At 43.8% G+C, this 12,960-nt stretch overlaps 1 pseudogene; it reads right to left on the minus strand.

The window, feature by feature from the left end:
* Positions 1–8,614: 8,614 nt before the first annotated feature.
* Positions 8,615–8,710, minus strand: LOC122433643 (annotated as a pseudogene).
* Between the last annotated feature and the right edge of the window lie 4,250 nt (positions 8,711–12,960).

Here is a 12,960-nt window from a genome sequence, read left to right on the forward strand (position 1 = left end):
GTCCAGTGGCTAAGACTCCATGCTCCCAATGCAGGGGGCCTGCGTTCAATCCCTGGTCAGGGAACTAGATCCCACGTGCCACAACTAAAAGTTTGCATACTGCAGCTGAATGAAAAAAAAAAAAAACTAAAAATCCTGGATCTGCCATTTACCGTTGTTTGACCCTGAGTGAGTCTCAGGGAGAGACCCTGAGTCTCTCTCTGAGAGAGTGAGAGACCCTCATCTCTAAGATGGGAATTTATTACACTCATCTTATGGGATGAGTTAAGGGCTAATGAAGATCAAATCTGTGAACAGGACACGAGCTGGAATTCAGCTAGTGGAGGCCTAATTTTCATCCTTGACAAGGCCAGCCACCTGGGTCCAGCACCCTGTTTCCTAGGACTCTCCAGAACTGGCTCCACCAGTGATTTCTTCTTTTTCTGGGGTCCTCACTCTCTCCTTCAGCATAAAAACATGCTCCATCTCCCCAGAGTCTACATCCTTCTCCACATGCTCTCCTTTTCTCTATCACAAAACTGCTTTCCAAAAATTTTAGTCATGAAGATAAAAAAACAGTCTTAAGAAGACAGAGTACCAAGTAGTTACCATGTATCCATTATCTAAATTTAACAGTAATTCCTTAGTATCAACTAACACCCAATTTTTAAAATTTCTCAATTGTCTCATAATTTTTTTTAAACCGTTGGATTATCATCATTAGTTCTCATGTTTTATCTGACCTACATCAGTTCCCCTTCCCCTTTTCTTCTTCATGACAACTTTTTGTTGAAGAAACAATATTTTTTCCTACAGAATTTCTCAGTTTGGGATTTGGACAACTATTTCTTTTTAAAGTATCTTTTCACATGTCCTTCTGTAGCCTTATCATTATTATTTTCTTGGGGGCAGTAAACTCAATTAGATCTAGAGACTGGATTTAGATTCAGATTCAGTTTTGTTTGTTTGTTTGCTTCATAGGAGGCGCTGTGTCCTTTCCTTCGTCTGGCCTGAGGATCCCCACTATGACTGGTTGGTCTGCTTTTAGTCAGCTTAGGATTGATTGGGGGTTAGAAGTCGGCAGTATAATCCATCCATTATAAAGTTCCAAAAACCTGACCTAATGGTTTTTTGCAGCCTGTAATGGTTGTTCCTGGAGCCATTATTTCATTGAGTGCTACAAAATAGTGAGCTTCTAATTTCAGCATTCTTTATGCATTTTTAAGCTGGTATTTTTCTCCAAAGAACTTCCCTCATTGCCCATTATCCTGTATAGAAGATGCTATTGACACCACAACCCACATCTCTTTGGCCTCCCTTTGAGTTTACCATATACACTGACAGCTGCCCACCTCAAATGCCCATGTCTTTCTGCTTCTTTGGACATAGCATCAGTTGCCAAGAATCTCACCTGAGGTGGATCGCTTATGTTGTTGCCTTAGATCTTGAAGGATATGAAATAAATGACTATTATATGAGTTGTAGAGTTGGCTGGTTTTTCTTTACTGCCCTAGAAAATCTGAAAAAGGGAGAACAACAGACTCAGGGCAGCCAATGAAACCCAGCACCAAAAGACTTGCCCACAGGGCAGCACCTGAAAAGACTCTCATTCCTGCGTCTGGGGGGAAGTCTGTGTTGAAAAACAGACCCAGCAGGAGAGGATGGAAAGAAGGCACCAAAGTAATATTCGGAGAGATGATGGCTGAGAAATTTCTAAAATTAATGAAAGACCCAAATTCACATACTCAAGAAGCTCAGTAAATCCTAAGCAGGAAAAATACCAAAACACTTTACTCAGGCATTCCAGAATCAAACTTCTGAAAGTCAAAGGTATAGAGAGAAAAATCTAAAATATCCACAGCGGGGGAGAAAAAAAACCACATACATTAAATTCAGGGGAATAGTAACAACAATGGCTTACTTTTTTTTTTTAATGGCTTACTTCTTAAGAGTAATTATAGAAACCAGAACAAATGGAATGATGTCTTTAAGGTGCTGAAAGGAGAAGCCCTTGCTGACTTAGCCATCTATGCCTAGTAAAAATATTCTGTAAAAACGAAGGCACGAGACGCGGACACAATGACTCGTGGACGCAGCTGTGGGGGTGGGGCGAGGAGAGGATGGGCGGAATTGAGAGGGTAGCACTGAAACATACATATGAGCACGTGTAAAACAGCCAGTGGGAATCTGCCGTGTGACAGGGACCGCTCAGCCTGGAGCTCTGCGACAACCTGGCGGGGAGGGAGGCTCAGGAGGGAGGCGCCCCATGTGGACCTACGGCGGACTCATGTCGAAAAATGACAGAAACCGATGCAACACTGTAAACCAATCATCCTTCAGTGAAAAACAAAACAGTTTAAAAAACAAAGGCGAATTTTTTTAGACAGACAAAAGCTGAGAGACTTTGTCTCCAACAGATCTGCCCTAAAAGACCACCACCCCCCCACCCCCACAAGGCAGAAGAAACATATTCCAAAGCTAGTTTGGAACTTTAGGAAGGAGGAAGAAACCGGGAATGTACAAATGAATGGAGAAAATTTTTAAATTATGGAACACAGTATGGCAGTTCCTCCAACAATTAAACATAGAATTCCCATATTATCCTGCAATTCAACTTCTGGATATATACCTAAAAGCATCGAAAGCAGGGGTTGGGCAGATAACTGAGCATCAATACTGCATTCACAGCAGCTATTATTAACAACCTACAAAAGATGGAAACCATCCAAATATCTAGTGACAGATGAATGGATAAACAAAGGTGGTATACATATAGTGGAATATTATTCAGCCTTAAAAAATGAAGTTCTGACACACGAGGCAACATAGGTAAACCTTAAAGACACTATGCTAAGTGAAATAAGGCAGACACAAAAGACAAACATTGCATGTTTCTCTTAGCCAAAGTACTTAAAATCCAAGTTCATACAGATATGATGGTACTGGGCTGGTGGGCCAGGGGAGGGAATGAGGAGTTAGTGTTTAAAAATTTTTTTTTTGAAATTGATGGTGGTATTGGTTGCACAACAAATATGTATTTAATGCCACAAAACTGTATACTTAAAAATGGTTACAGTAGTATATCTAATGTCTTGTATATTTTTCCATATAAAAAAGTTTTAAAGACTACTAACTGTTTAGGGCAACAATAATTACAGTGTATACTGAGGTTTCTAATTCATGTAGAAGTAAACCACACAACAACACAGAAGGTTGAAGGGAGAGGTATAAGTGGAATTGTACTATTGTCAAGTTCTTACATCTTTCCTGAAGTTGCAAAATGCAAATTTAAGGTAGATTGTAATAAAGTAAAAGGCATACTATAACCTTGAGATTAACCATTTGAAAAAAATTCATTAAGAGGTATAATTAAAATGTCATAGAGGCGATAAAACAATAATAATTCTTATTTATCCAAAAGATTAAATAAAGGAAAGGAAGAACAAAAAAATCAGCTGGAACAAATGGAAAACAAGTAGCAAGAGGATAGATACAATCTGTAAAAGACAGAGATTGCCTGACTGGAGTTTAAAAAAAAAATCAACAACAAACCAATTGTATGCTTCTCAACAAGTGACACACTTCAAGTATAAGGACATAGAAAAACTGAGAACATTAAGACAGAAAAAAGTATACCCTACAAATACCAACTATAACAGAGCTAGGGTAACTCTATTAATAACAACGTAGATTGTAAGTCAGAGATAAAGAGGGTCGTTTCTTAATGATAAAATTCAACAGAGTGACATAACAAACCTAAATGGATATGAGTCTAATAACAGAGCTTCAAAGTACAGGCAGAAAACAAAACTGGCAGAACTACAAGGAGAAACAGGCAAAGCCACAGTCATATTTGGACGTTTTAACACGGCTGCCTTGGCAGTTAGTAACAATAAAGAAATAAACATAGACAAAAACACTAACGAGTATATAGAAGAAATGAGCAATACTCTCAATTAACTTGACCTAACTGACAATTATAGAACATTCCAACCAAGAACAGCAGAATGCACATTCTTGTCAAGTGTACCTGGAACAGTAAGAGAGACCTTGTACTTGGGTCATGAAACAAGTCTCCATACATTTCAAAAGAAGGCTGAGATCATACCAGACATATTTTCTGATCACAGTGGAATTAGAGTTTAAGGTGGTTTCAACTTATGTCTATCATGAAATAATTACTGCAAAATTTAATGAGCACCCATCATCTCTCATGGAGACTAGATAGAGTTCCCTCGTCACTCTAAATCACAGGACACAGCCCTAGTTCAGACCGAGTTACGGCGCAACCTCAAACTCACCAAGGGGTATCAAGCGAGGCCGACAGATTTGGCCAGCGAAGAAACACACACCTTTTTATTTTTTCATTTATTCTGGCGTGCTGTGTGCGAGGTTTGCAGCATCTCAGCTCCCTGAACAAGGATCGAACCCATGCCCCTTGCAGTGGAAGCACGGAGCCCTAACCATTGGACAACGAGGGAATTTCCGAAACAAACCTTTTCTGATTCAGACAGTTTATCATGTACATCGAGAGCAAAAGCAAGATCAGTCAAGGTGGCAGCTTCCCATGACCCTTCTGCAAAAGGATGACCCCAAACAGGAAATGACAATGCAAGACGAGGGGCGCGACACCCTGATAATGAGGAGTCCGTTCTGTGTAGTTTGATGACCTGCAGCTGTTCTCTAAGACGCGCGAGGCAGAAAGCCTCCTGTGTCATTAGAGCCCAGGAGGAAATGAGAAAGAGGCCTTCCTGGAAGAGGGAGAGGAAGCCCTTCCATAAGCTCCCTAAGTTCTCATGTTCTGGGAGGACCACAGGGGGTCCCGCCAAGGTTGAGGTCAGCTGTGGTTAGGTCTTGCCTACATGACCCAGGTCGAGATGCATGTGGTCGCCAGGGCCACGTGGAGGAACCATTTCCCTTTCAGGGTTAAGACTTCTCTTCCTTCCCCAGCTAAGACTGGAGGCAGGAGAGAGCCTTCAGTGCAGGGAGGTGATTGTGGGTGGATTCTGTCCCCTGGCTTTCTAGTTACTGTCTTGATCCTGGTGGGGGCCGAGAGACAGAGGGAGGGTGACGAGACGGTTCCTACCTTGCTGGATGCCTCGAGTTCGTTCAGCCTGGCCAGTCTAGAGAGGGCTCCTCCTGTGGGCATGCTTCAGAGAACCAAATATCAAGTCTTTCTGAGGCATCTCCTGCCATGTGACCTAAAGAAACTCCAGACGTGCCGACTCCTCTGTCCGGAGGCCGCAGGCTGCTTAAGACGTCTTCAGACCTGAGATGGAGAACCAGTCACCCTTTCTCAGCTGCAAGGGACCAAGTGGAAAGCACCATGCCCCACGTGCCTCCTTGGAAGGAACTCAGCACACCTGTAGCTCCTTTTCTCCTCCCTTCTCTCAACTCTTCCACGTGCTCGAAATAGGGGAGTGGATTCAGGAGACACAGAATCAGTCACTGAGCATTTATTAATCTTTCCAAAGAACCAGCTTTTGGTTTCATTGATTTTTCTGTATTGATTTCCTCTTTGATCTTTATTATTTCCATTTTTTTCCTCTGTTTACTTTAGGTTTAATTTGCTCTGCTTTTCCTGGCTTCTTAAAACTGAAGCTGAAAAAAAAATGAAGCTGAGATCATTGATTTCAGACCTTTCTTCTTTTCCAAAGATAGACATTTAGTGCTATAAATTTCTCCTGAGTTACTGTTAGAGCAGCATCCCACACCTTCTGATGTGCTTTTATTTTCATTCACATGAAAACCCTCTCTAGGGCTTCCCTGCTAGTCCAGTGGTTAAGAATTAGCCTTGCAGTGCAGGGGACACCCATTAGATCCCTGGTCTGGGAAGATCCCACATGCCTCGGGGCAACAAAGCCTGAGCCGCACAGCTACTGAGCCTGGGAACCAGAGCAACTGAAGCCCGGGCACCCTAGAGCCCACGCTCCGCGAGGGGAGCCACCGCGCTGAGAAGCCTGCGCGCCGCAATCAGGAGTATCCCCTGCTCGATGCAACTTGAGAAAGGCCCGGCACAGTCAAAATTAGCTAACTAAATAATTATAAAGAAAAAAGAAAACACTCTCTAATTTCCTTTTTGACTTATCCTTTGATGTATTTAGGAGTGTGTGATTTAACGTCCAAATATTTGGGGATTTTCCAAGGATCTTTCTGTTACTGATTTTTTATTTAACTCCATGTGGCCCGTGTATATGACTTGAATCCTCTTGATTTTACTGGGACTGGCTTCATGGGCCAGATTATGATCTATCTTGGTAAATGGCCACGTGCACTCGACAGACTTTGTTTTCTTTTCTTGTTGAGTGGAGTATTCTGTACGTGTCCATCAGGTCAAGTGAGTTAATGGTGTTTTTATGTCTTCTTATTCCTGCTGCTTTTCTGCCTATTTTTCTATCAACTATTGAGTGGTACTGAAATTTGACTACAATTTATGAATACCTATTTCTTCTTGTACTTCTCTTAGTTTTTGTTTTATGTATTTTGAATCTCTATTATTAGTGTATATATTTGTTTAGGATTGTTATGCCCTCTTGATTAACTGACCCATTTATGATTATGAAATGATCTTCTTGGTCCTTGGTAAATATTCTTTACTCTAAAATCTATTTTATATGATATTAATATAGCCACTTCAGTTACCTTTTGATTAGTGAAAGCATAGCGTATCATTTTCTTTCCTTTTACTTTTAACCTATTTCTGTCCCCGTTAAACAACAACTTTCCATTCTTTCCACCCCCAGAGCCTTGTATTCCACTTTCTGTCTTTATGCATTTGCCTGTTCTAGGCACCTCATATCGGAGAAGGCAATGGCACCCCACTCCAGTACTCTTGCCTGGAAAATCCCATGGATGGAGGAGCCTGGTGGGCTGCAGTCCATGGGGTCACGAAGAGTCGGACACGACTTCACGTTCACGTTCACTTTTCACTTTCATGCATTGGAGAAGGAAATGGCAACCCACTCCAGTGTTCTTGCCTGGAGAATCCCAGGGACGGGGGAGCCTGGTGGGCTGCCGTCTATGGGGTCACACAGAGTCGGACACCACTGAAGCAACTTAGCAGTAGCAGCAGCAGCAGCAGGCACCTCATATATTTTCTGAATCTTTACTTCCTTTGAAGAGTTGGAGTATTATTCATGTTAATTCTTCTTTAAATGTTTGGTAGAATTCACCATTGAAGCCATCTGGTTTTGGACTTTCCTTAGTTGAGGGGTTTTTGATTACTGATGCAATCTCTTTATTAGTTACAGGCCTGCTGAGTATTTCTATTTTGTCTTGTGTCACTTGAGGCAATTTGTATATTTCAATAAATTTTTCCATTTCTCTTGGGTTATTTAATTTCTTGCATATAGTTGTTCATGGGCTTCCCAGGTGGCACCAGTGGTAAAGAATCCACTTGCCAATGCAGGAGACACAAGAGACTTGGGTTGGTCCCTGGGTCAGGAAGATCCCCTGGAGAAGGAAATGACAACCCACTCCAGTATTCTTGCCTGGAAAATTCCATGTACAGAGGAGTCAGGCGGGTTACAGTCCATGGGGTCACAAAGAGTTGGACACAACTGAGCAAACAGGCACATAACTGTTTACAGTATTCTCTTACAATATTTTTTACAATAAAGTCAGCAGTAATGTCTCCACTTTTATTTCTAATTTTAGTTTTTTTTAGTTTCCTTTGCCAGTCTGGTTAAAGGTTTGCCAAATTTGTTGATCTTTGCAAAGAATCGACTTTTTTATTTTATTTATTTTCTCTACATTTTCCCTTTGTTTTTTGCAAAATATTCTTGCTGGGTATAGAATTCTGGATTGACGGTTTTAAAGATGTTAATCTACTGTCATTTTGCTTGCATTATTTCCAAGGAGAAAACTATTGTCCAAGGAGAAACAGGTAGTATGTCTTTTTTCTATGCTTTTAAGATTTTCTCCTTATCCCTGACTTTAAGCAATTTGAGTATGATATGTCTTGATATAGTTTTCTTAATGTTTCTTGCACTTAGGGTTTTGTTGAGTTTCTTGGATCTGTAGGTTTACAGTTTGCACCAAATTTTGAAAAATTTTAGTCATGATTTCCTCAATTTTGGGAGTCCTCTTATCTCTTCCTCTCCCCTCCTCTAGGGACTCCAACTACATGTATATTTAGCTGTTTGAAATTGTCTCACGTTTCACTGATGCTCTGCTCATTTTAAAACAGCTTATCTTAATTTTATTTATCTTTATTGTGACTACATATATATATTTCTCATAAAAGTTGCTACTTAAAAATGTATACGACACCATTCTTTATATATTGGAGAAAGTAACCCTTTTTGTGAGTACATGATGAAAATAAACTGTTCTCCTTATTAGGGCAAAATGAAAACAATACACATATTGTCACTATTGTCACTGTGAAGTTAAAACACGTCAACTCTTTAAACAGTGGAGCTGCATCCCCTTCTAGACATAAGATCAATGTCTGATTATTGCTTTCCTTTTTTTTTTTTTTTTGATGTTAGCAGTTGTTGAAGCCTAATGCCTACATTTGTTTATTTGCTGGGAGTTGCAAATTAATATTCAAATTATGTCTCCTTTTTTTCTTACTTATTAACAGGAATAGTTAATAAAATAGTTAATAAAAGAGATGCTTCTGATTATCTACTACAAAATAGAAAGCTTCACAAATTTGCATGCCATCCTTGCTCAGAGAATAATCTCTGTAATTGTTGCAGTTTTAGTATAGGTGCTGCCAAAGCACCATTTTAGCCAGTTTTAAGCATACAATTCAGGGGCATTAATTACATTCACATCATTGTGCAACCATCATCATAGCAACTTCCGAAACTTTTTCATCACCCCACACAGAAATTCTGGACCCATTAAGCAACTTTCCGCTCCCCTTTCCCCTAGCCCCGGGGAACTTCTCGTCTACTTTTTGTCTCTGTGAATTGGATGGTGTTCTTTAAAGCTTCTGGGCATCACATTTTCATCTCAATTAGTTTCCAAATCTATGTCCAACTTACACAGCTGTAAGTTGAAAATCATGATACAAAAATCGACATGAGCATAAAACCTTTAATTAGCTTTCTGCATGCAGTGCCAAACAACGAGAATAAGGTCAGTGAGAGATCATTTTTCCAGAACCACACAAGCCTCCTCTTCTCTCCCCTCTAAGACCTGGCTCCTTGGCCAGTTCCCTTCCTAAAATCAGGATTCTTCATGCATGTTAAAGTAGAAACCAGGAGGTTAATTTTTGCTACAATGTCAACTGTCAGATCAGGCACCAGCTAAGGCCTTTTTGGATGGTGGGTATCTGATTCCCCATCACTTCATTTTTTTCTCTGCTCTTTCTGAACATCCTGTTTCAAATACAGGCCATTTGTCCTCACTCTAGAGCAGGATTGTTCACCTGGCATCCTAGGATGGTTTGTGGATAAACCATTCACTGAGTCCATGAACTTCAATGGGAATGAAATGATATCTTTGTTTTAATTAACCTCTCACTAAAAACTACATTTCCAGGCTTCCCTGGTGGCTCAGTGGTAAAGGATCTGCCTGCCAATGCAGAGGACACGGGTTTGGGGCACATCTAAGCTAAGCTGTGTGAATCTAAACAGCTAAGCCCGTGTGCCACTGCTGAAGCCCGCACACCCTAGAGCCTGCATTCCACAACAAGAGACGCCACCGCAACGACAAGCCCTCGCTCTGCAGCTAGGGAGTAGCCCCCTGCTCACTGCAACTGGAGAAGGCCTGCAGGCATCAGTGAAGACCCAGTGCAGACATAAAGAAAGAAATCTTAAAAAAAAACCCAAAAAACATACATTCCTTCATTTAAGGAGAAACCACAGCAGTAGTAACAGCACCTGACACTTTGCCACCTGTAGAAACCAGTGATCTTTTCATATCACATCTTGGTTGTTGCAGAAACCTTGAAACATCATTTATACTCAGACTACTTTGAAATTATCTTAGTCCACAGAGGCACTTCTAGAGTTTGCTATTTAAAGTGTTAATAAACAAACACATATAATACACATCACGAGTTAAAAAGATATTTTGATTACTTTTTGATTACATTTAATATTTCAACTGAATTTCAGTATAGTTGGTTTTCTTTGCAAGATGACATATTTTACTTCACGAGTTTTAAAAAAATGTTTTGAACCTGTGCAGGGGTCCCTACCCTTCACCAGACTGCCAAGAGGTCTAAGGCACAAAAAAGAGATTAAGAACCTCTGGTCTTTGGGGGGCACTGCAGAAAACTTCCTACTTGCAGGATGGCAGTTGAGGCCAGATGCTTCTTTTTAAAGGATTTTGGGTGAAGGATTGAGATTCATTACTCAACATTTACAATGTTGCACTGTGTACTACTTGGCTGTCACTTAATACTAGGCAGATAAGAACTCTTCTAGGGGACTTCCCTAGTGGTCCAGTGGCTGGGGCTCTGTGTTCCCAAAGCAGGAGGTCTGGGTTCAATTCCTGGTTGGGGAACTAGATCCCAAGTGAGGCAACTAAGTATTGCTGGTCGGCAACTAAAGAACCCACATGTTGCCATGAAGACAGAGAACCCGGGTGCATAACTAAGATCAGGTGCAACCAAATAAGTAAAGATTAAAAAAAAAAAAAAAGAACCCTTCTAGGTGCCAGGAATTTTACTTCTTCTACCCCAAAAGGGCTCATACTTGGCTGGGTTAGCAGTGACCGCCAGGAAAAAAAAAAAATGATTTGAACCATCATTGGTACACCAGTTTCATTTCTGAAGGAAATTGATACCTTCGAACCATGAAACACCAGGCTTTCTATTTTGATGGGGGCACAGGTGTGGACCTGGCCCTCCTCCAGCTCACATACCGCAGTTCTATGGCAGTGACCTCCTTGGAGCAGGTTCAGCCTCACGTCTGGAGACGGGACACAGGATTTCTTGCTTCTTGGTCTGGCTGGTGGGTGGCTAAGGATGGGAAAACCCACCCCAGGTGGTCAGGCCTGGGCGCCCTCCTGGAGAGACCCTGCACCCTTGGTTTACCCTGGAGCCCTCTGAGACCTGGTCACCCTCGGTCAAGTGCACACGTCCTGATCTAGCCTCAGTGTGGATCTGCCTCTGGGTCATGGGCCCCCTCCAAGGAGCGCGTATAGATGGCAGCAGCTTGCCTCCCCATGGCTCTGAGCGCTTCATCTTGAAGTCTCTCAGGGACACCAAGTCACCCTTCTGGGGCTCATATAGGGGCGTGCCGAGCCCCACCTCTTACCTGAAGGAGAGCTGGGGGGTGGACAGTGATGATGTGGCCTGGGCTGGAGAGACTGACTGTCCTTCGGAGCCTCTTGGTGAAGACAGCAAGATTTCTCCTCCCTCTCTTTAGCCATGGGGTGGGGTCTCACGTTCTCCACAGCCCCTTCCAGATGGACCAATCCAGGCGGGTCCAGCAGGGGCCGTACTGTCCTCCAAGCCTCAAGCCAGGGATCCCCTGGGCCCCCATCCTCCCCACTCCCATCAATCTATGGATGGTCCTTCCCCCATCACTGGTCTCCTCCCTGTCCTGGCCCAGTTCATCACTCTTCAGGCATCACTGCAACCTCCCTGGTCTATTTTTATCCCTTCCAAGCCATCCTTGGGGCTTCCCCGGTAGCTCAGATGTAAAGAATCTACCTGCAATGCGCAAGACCCGGGTTTGATTCCTGGGCTGGGAAGATTCCCTGGAGAAATGGAATGGCAACCCACTCCAGTATTCTTGCCTGGGAAATCCCATGGACAGAGGAGCCTGGCAGGCTACAGTCCATGGGGTCACAAAGAGTAGGATACAACTGAGCAACTAACACTTTCACTTCGACCCATCCTCCCCTCATCCTTAGGCCCCAGGCTGATGGGTCTAAAACTGACCATCTCCACTCCCATTTCAGACTGGTTCTGGTCCCCCCCAAACCCTCCATCTCTGGCCTGGCACTCAAGGCCCTCTCAACCCAGCTGGCCTCATTCTCCCACTCCCTGCCCCCAGCCCCCTGCCCCCCCTCACCGGGTCCTCCCACTCACCAGGCATAGCTCATCTGTCTGGCTGCCCACCCAGCTACCCCAGGCACCTGCGGGCCTGGCCAGGCACCAGGCAGGCATCTGAAATGCCTGCTGAGGAGCAAAATCTTAAGGATGTCGCTATCGTCTGTGCAATTGCTATGGTTTCCCCAGTGTCCCACCGAGTCTGGGCTTTCTGGAAGCACCTCTTTGAGTGACAGGCCTGAGGGTCTCACCCTGGAGGTCAGACTGGAGGGTGCCCCTCTTTTCTCTTGACCTCGTGCTGCCGGGCCTCCATACCACACCCCCTGGAGGGCCCTGGGAAATGGCTGTCATCTTTTCCACCGTTCTCCCCTGAATCCACTTTAACCGTGGGGACACCTTGGGAACAGTGCCTGTCATCCATCCTGACTGGGCACAGACCCTTTCGCCCTGTTTCATGCTCTGAGCCCCCATTTCAGCCTTTGGTGCTTTTTGCTTACTCCCCAGCCCAGATTCCTGCTTTGAGCTCTCAGCTGGTAGATCGTTTCAGGAAGGAGGGACAGACGGCTGAAGAATGGCAGACCGCATGTTCAAGTCTCCATCCCACCCACGAGGCCACCTCTGAACCCTTCCACTGAGGCAGCAAGGATGAAGCCTCAGGCTTGGGGGTGATGTCTGGGGCTCGGCCGTTTTGCCAGGGGGGAGACCCCAGCTGATGGAGAGGCAGATGGTAGCCAAACAGAGCTCTCACCAGCCCCCTGTCCTCTGCCCAGCCTGACCCTCACCCCAAACCATGGCTCTATGGGATGGGGGCTTGCACTTGGCCTGGCATAGACCCCAGCCCCCCAGGGCCAAAAGCACAGAGGGGTTCCAGCCACAAGGATGGGGACGCCAGAAGCTGAGTTATGGGCTGTTCTGAGCACCAGCCTGGTTGGTACTCCCTCACCGTGGTGGCAGGAGTGAAGCCAGGTCACTTCCTGGTCATCGTGGGAGTAGGGACTGGGTAACTCAGGCAGCAAAGCTCT

This window comes from Cervus canadensis, chromosome 32 (assembly GCF_019320065.1).
Source record: "Cervus canadensis isolate Bull #8, Minnesota chromosome 32, ASM1932006v1, whole genome shotgun sequence".
Lineage (NCBI taxonomy): Eukaryota > Metazoa > Chordata > Mammalia > Artiodactyla > Cervidae > Cervus > Cervus canadensis.